The sequence below is a fragment of the Phocoena sinus genome, chromosome 6 (assembly GCF_008692025.1).
Source record: "Phocoena sinus isolate mPhoSin1 chromosome 6, mPhoSin1.pri, whole genome shotgun sequence".
NCBI classification, from domain to species: Eukaryota; Metazoa; Chordata; class Mammalia; order Artiodactyla; family Phocoenidae; genus Phocoena; species Phocoena sinus.
In genome coordinates this window covers 94,557,803-94,563,710 of record NC_045768.1, presented here as the reverse complement: position 1 = coordinate 94,563,710, position 5,908 = coordinate 94,557,803, and the positions used below count along the sequence as shown (strand labels likewise).

The 5,908-nt window shown below is 38.1% G+C and overlaps 1 pseudogene; it reads right to left on the bottom strand.

Annotated features, from left to right (window-relative positions):
• Nucleotides 1–3,355: 3,355 nt before the first annotated feature.
• LOC116756169 lies at nt 3,356–3,453 on the bottom strand (annotated as a pseudogene).
• Between the last annotated feature and the right edge of the window lie 2,455 nt (nt 3,454–5,908).

Below are 5,908 nucleotides of genomic sequence, written 5' to 3'. Positions count from 1 at the left end.
TGAGGCTGGATCTTGTCTCTCTAGTGGGCAGGTTCACGTCTGGTGGTGTGTTTTGGGGTGTCTGTGGCCTTATTATGATTTTAGGCAGCCTCTCTGCTAATGGGTGGGGTTGTGTTCCTGTTTTGCTAGTTGTTTGGCATAGGTTGTCCAGCACTGTGGCTTGCTGGTCGTTGAGTGAAGCTGGGTGCTGGTGTTAAGATGGAGGTCTCTGGGATATTTCCACCGTTTAATATTATGTGGAGCTGGGAGGTCTCTTGTTGACCAGTGTCCTGAAGTTGACTCTCCTACCTCAGAGGCAGAGCCCTGACTCCTGGCTGGAGCACCAAGAGCCTTTCATCCACACAGCTCAGAATAAAAGGGAGAAAAAGTAGGGAGAAGTAGTAGAAGTATGAGTAAAGAAAGAAGGAAAGGAGGAAAGGAAGGAAGGAAGAAAGAAGCAAAGAAGGAAAGAAAGGAGGGAGGGAGGGAGGGAGGGAGGAAGGAAGGAAGGAGGGAAAGAAGGAAAAAAGACAAAGAAAGATGATACAGTAAAAATAAAATATAATATAGTTATTGAATTAAAAAATATTTAGAAAAAAAAAAAGGGACGGATAGAACCTTAGGACAAATGTTGGAAGCAAAGCTATACAGAGAAAATCTTACACAGAAGCATACACATACACCTTCACAAAAAGAGGTAAAGGGGGAAAAATCATAAATCCTGCTCCCTGAGACCACCTCCTCAATTTGGGGTGATTCGTTGTCTAAAGGAGGGAAGGAAGGAAGGAAAGAAAGAAAGAACGAAGGTAAAGTATAATAAAGTTATTACAATTAAACTTAATTATTAAGAGAAAGAATTTTTAAAAAAAGTCATGGACGGATAGAGCCCTAGGACAAATGGAAGCAAGAGTATACAGACAAGATCTCACACAGAAGCATACACGTACACATTCACAAAAAGAGGAAAAGGGAAAAAAATCATAGATCTCGCTCCTAAATTCCACCTCTTCAATTTGGGATCATTCCTTGTCTATTCAGGTATTCCACAGATGCAGGGTATATCAAGTTGATTGTGGAGCTTTAATCCGCTGCTTCTCTGGCTGCTGGGAGAGATTTCCCTTTCTCTTCTTTGTTCTCACAGCTCACAGGAGCTCAGCTTTGGATTTGGCCCTGCCTCTGCGTGTAGGTCGCTGGAGGGCGTCTGTTTTTTCGCTCAGACAGGACGGGGTTAAAGGAGCCGCTGATTCGGGGCCTCCGGCTCACTCAGGCCGGGGGTTGGGGGATGGGGGAAGGAGGGGCACTGCGTGCGGGGCGGGCCTGCGGAGGCAGAGGCAGCGTGACGTTGCGGCAGAGGCCGGCGTGACGTTGCACCAGCCTGAGGCCCGCCGTGCGTTGTCCCGGGGAAGTTGTCCCTGGATCCCGGGAACCTGGCAGTGGCGGGCTGCACAGGCTCCGCGGAAGAGTGGTGTGGAGAGTGACCTGTGCTCGCACACAGGCCCCTTGGTGGCGGCAGCAGCAGCCTTAGCGTCTCCCGCCCGTCTCTGGGGTCCGCGGTTTTAGCCGCGGCTCGCGCCCGTCTCTGGGGTTTGCGCTTTCAGCCGCGGCTCGCGCCCGTCTCGGGGGCTCGCGCCCTCAGCCGCGGCTCGCGCCCGTCTCTGGGGTTCGCGCTTTTAGCCGCGGCTCGCGCCCGTCTCTGGAGTTCCTTTAAGCAGCGCTGTTAAACCCCTCTCCTCGTGCACCAGGAAACAAAGAGGGAAGAAAAAGTCTCTTGCCTCTTCGGCCGGTGCAGGCTTTTCCCCGAACTCCCTCCCGACTAGTCGTGGTGCACTAACCCCTTCAGGCTATGTTCAAGCCGCCAACCCCAGTCCTCTCCCTGAGCTCCGTCCAAAACCAAAACCCGAGCCTCAGCTCGCAGCCCCGCCCACCCCGGCGGGTGAGCAGACAAGCCTCTCGGGTTGGTGAGTGCTGGTCGGCACCGATCGTCTGTGCAGGAATCTCCCCGCTTTGCCCTCCGCACCCGTCGCTGTGCACTACTCCGCGGTCCCGAAACTCCCCCCTCTGCCTCCCGCAGTCTCCGCCCGCGGAGGGGCTTCCTAGTGTGTGGAAACTTTTCCTCCTTCACAGCTCCCTCCCACTGGTGCAGGTGCCGTCCTTATTCTTTTGTCTCTGTTTTTTCTTTTGCCCTACCCAGTTACGTGGGGAGTTTCTTGCCTTTTGGGAGGTCTGAGGTCTTCTGCCAGCCTTCAGTAGGAGTTCTGTAGGAGTTGTTCCACGTGCGGATGTATTTCTGGTGTATCCGTGGGGAGGAAGGCGATCTCCGCGTCTTACTCTTCCGCCATCTTCAAGGTCCCCCCTTATTTTTTTTTTTTAATTTTAGTTGAGTCTTCTTCCTTTTGTCTTAATCTATCTAAAGATATGTCAATTTTGATTATCTTTTCATTGATTTTCTTATTGCTTTTCTATTCTCTATTTTACTTGTCTCTGCTCTAATCTTTATTGCTTTATTTCTTTTGCTGGATTTAGTTAAATTTGTTCATTTTTTCATCTTTCTTAAGGTGTAAGTTTAGGTTGTTGATTTGATGCTTTTGTTTTTAAAAAATATGTTTATAACTATACATTTTCCACTTAGTACTACTTTCACAATGTACCAAAAGTTTTGGTATGTTGTGTTTCATTTTCATTTGTCTCAAGATATTTTCCAATAAACCTATAATTTCTTCTTTGATCCAGTGTCTATTTAAGTGTATGTTGTTTAATTTCCATATATCTGGGGGTTAGCTCATTTTCTTTCTGCTACTGATTTCTATTTTCATTACTTTGTGATCAGAAATGATACTTCATATGATTTTGAACTTTAAAACCTATTTAGACTTATTCTGTGACCTAAAATATGATCTATCATGAAGAAAGTTCCAGTTGCACTTGAGAAAAATGTGTATTCTGCTTTTGTTGAGTGGACTGTCCTGTACATGTCTGTTATATTCAATTGGTCTGTCATGTTTTTATGTCCTTATTTCCTTATTGGTATCATCTCTAGTTGTTTTATACATTATTTAAAGTAGGGTATTTAATCTTTTACTATTACAGTAGAGCTGTATATCTGTTCCTTCAAGTCAAGGTTTGATTCATATATTTCAGAGCTTTGAAGTTTGGTGCATATATGTTTATAATTGCTATATCTGCTTGGTGAATTGATTATTTTACAGTAGAGTTGTATATCTGTTCCTTCAAGTCAAGGTTTGATTCATATATTTCAGAGCTTTGAAATTTGGTGCATATATGTTTATAATTGCTATATCTGCTTGGTGAATTGATTATTTTACCATTATATAATGCTTTTTAAACAAGTTTTATCCTTTCAGCCAAATTATGTTTTAAAAATATGGAAAGCTTCACAAATATAAAAAATTCTTGTGCATGATAATTATTTCTGTATCGTTTCAATTTTAGTTTATGTGTTGCCGAAGCAAACACTCTGTTCAGATATTACCCAATTTTTAATAATGTTGTTTATTTTCTTCTCGCTAAGTTCTGTGTATGTTTTGAATATGTCCTTTATCAGTTATGTGTTTTGCAAGCAGTTCTTCCCAGTCTCTTGCTTGTCTTTTTGTTCTCCTAATAATTACTTTTACAGAGCAGATGTTTCAAATTTTAATGAAGTCTAACACCATTTTTTTTCTTTCCTGGATTATGTTTTTGGTATTGTATATAAAACTCATCATCAAGCATAAGATCATCTATATTATTTTATCTATGTTATCTTCTAAAAGAACTATAGTTTTCTATTTTACATTTAGGTCTATGATCTATTTTGAGTTAATTTTGTAAGAAGCATATGATCAGTGAGTCAGTTCTATTTTTTGTTTGATTGTGAATGTTCACTTCTCCAGCACCATTTGTTGAAAAGTCTATTCTTTCTCCATTGCATTGTCTTTGCCCCTTTGTCAAAGAATGATTGGACTATATGTGTGGTTCTATTTCTGGTCTCTCTTTTATTCTATTTATGTATTTGTTTATATTATTTCACAAATGTTGCAATGTTTTGACAATCATACCTTTATAGTATGTGTTGAAGTTTGGTATTGTTAGTCCTCAGACATTGTTCTTCTTCAATATTGTGTTGGATATTGTGTCTTCTGCCTTTTCCACATAAATTTTAAATTTATTTTTTTTGGTATCAGGAAAATAACTTACCATAATTTTTATTTGCAATTCTTGTAATCTGTAAACAAAGTTGTCAAGAACTAATCTCATAACAGTATCAAGTCTTTCTATCCATGAATGTGGAATATCACTCCATTTATTTAGCTCTTCTTTGATTTCCATCATCAGTGTTTTGCTGTTTTTCTCACATATACCTTACACATATTTTAATAGATATACACCTAAACATTTCCTTATTCATTGCAAATGTAAATGATACTGTATTTTTAATTTCAAATTTCAATTTTTCATTGCTATTATATAGAAAACAATTGTATTTTATATATTAACTTTGTAATATGGATAAGCTTATAACCGCACTATAATAGCTTATTTCCAAAGCAGTTTTTTGGTCAGTGATTTTCTGCATAGACAATCATGTCATCTGCAAACTAATGCTGCTTTATTTTTCCTTCCAAATCTGTATTTTTTAAGTTTCCTTTACTTGTCTTATTGCATTCACTATTTAGTTCCAATATGGTGTTGAATAGGAGTGGTGAGAGGAAACATCCTTGCATTGTGTACCTGTTCTAAGGAGGAAATCATCTAGTTTTTCACCATTAAATATGATGTTTTCTGGAGGGTTTTTTGGTAGATTTTCTTCATCATTTTGAGGAATATCCTTTATATTCCTAGTTTACTGAGCATCTTTATCAATAGTCAGTGTTGGATTTTTGCCAAATTCTTTTTCTGCACCTATTGATATCACCATATGATTTTTCTTCTTTAGCCTAGGATGATAGATTACATTAATTGATATTCAAATGTTGAATCAACTTTGCATACTTGGGTTAAATCCCATTTGGTTATAATGTATAATATTTTTTATACATTGTTGGATTCAACTTGATATTTTCATTTTTACAAATTTTGCATTTATATTCATGAAAGATATTGGTTTATGATTCTCCTTTCTTGAAATGTCTGTCTGGTTTTGTATTTAAAGTAATGTTGTCCTCTGTGTTAGGAAGTTTTCCACTACTTCTATTTTCTCAGAGATATTGTAGATAATTAGTATCATTTCTCCTTAAATGTTTGGTAGAATTCCTACAAAACCATCTGAACCTGAACTACTTTTTCTGTAATGTTATTCATTATTCATTCATTTTCTTCAATAGTTATATGTTTATTCTGATTATCTATTTCTCCTTTTGTGAGTTTAGGTAGATTGTGTCTTTCAAGTTTCAGTTCATCTAAGTTATCAAATTTGTGGGCATTGAGTTGTTTATAATATTCCCTTATTAATATTTTAATGTTTGTGGGAGTAGTAGGGATGGTCCTTTTCTTTCATTTCTAATATCAGTAATTTGGGTCTTCTCTCTTTCATCTTGTTTGCCTAACTAGAGGTTTATCAATTTTATTTATATTTTCTAAGAACCAGCTTTGAGTTCATTAATTTTCCCTATTGTTTTCCTGTCTCAATTTTGTAATTTTTATTCTCATTTTTATTCTATCTTTACTTCTGCTTGATTTAGATTTATATTGTTCTCTTTCCAGTTTCCTAAGATGAAAGCTTAGCTTGTTGATTTTATGTCTTTCTTATTTTCTAATATCATGTATGCAATATGTTCCCCTCTTAGCACTGCTTTCTCTAATTCAGAATTTTGATAAGTTATATTTTCATTTCCACTTAATTCAAAATATTTTTAATTTCTCTTGACACTTTGACCCATGTATTATTTAAAAGTATATTGATTAATCTCCAAATATTTGGGGATTTTCAGCT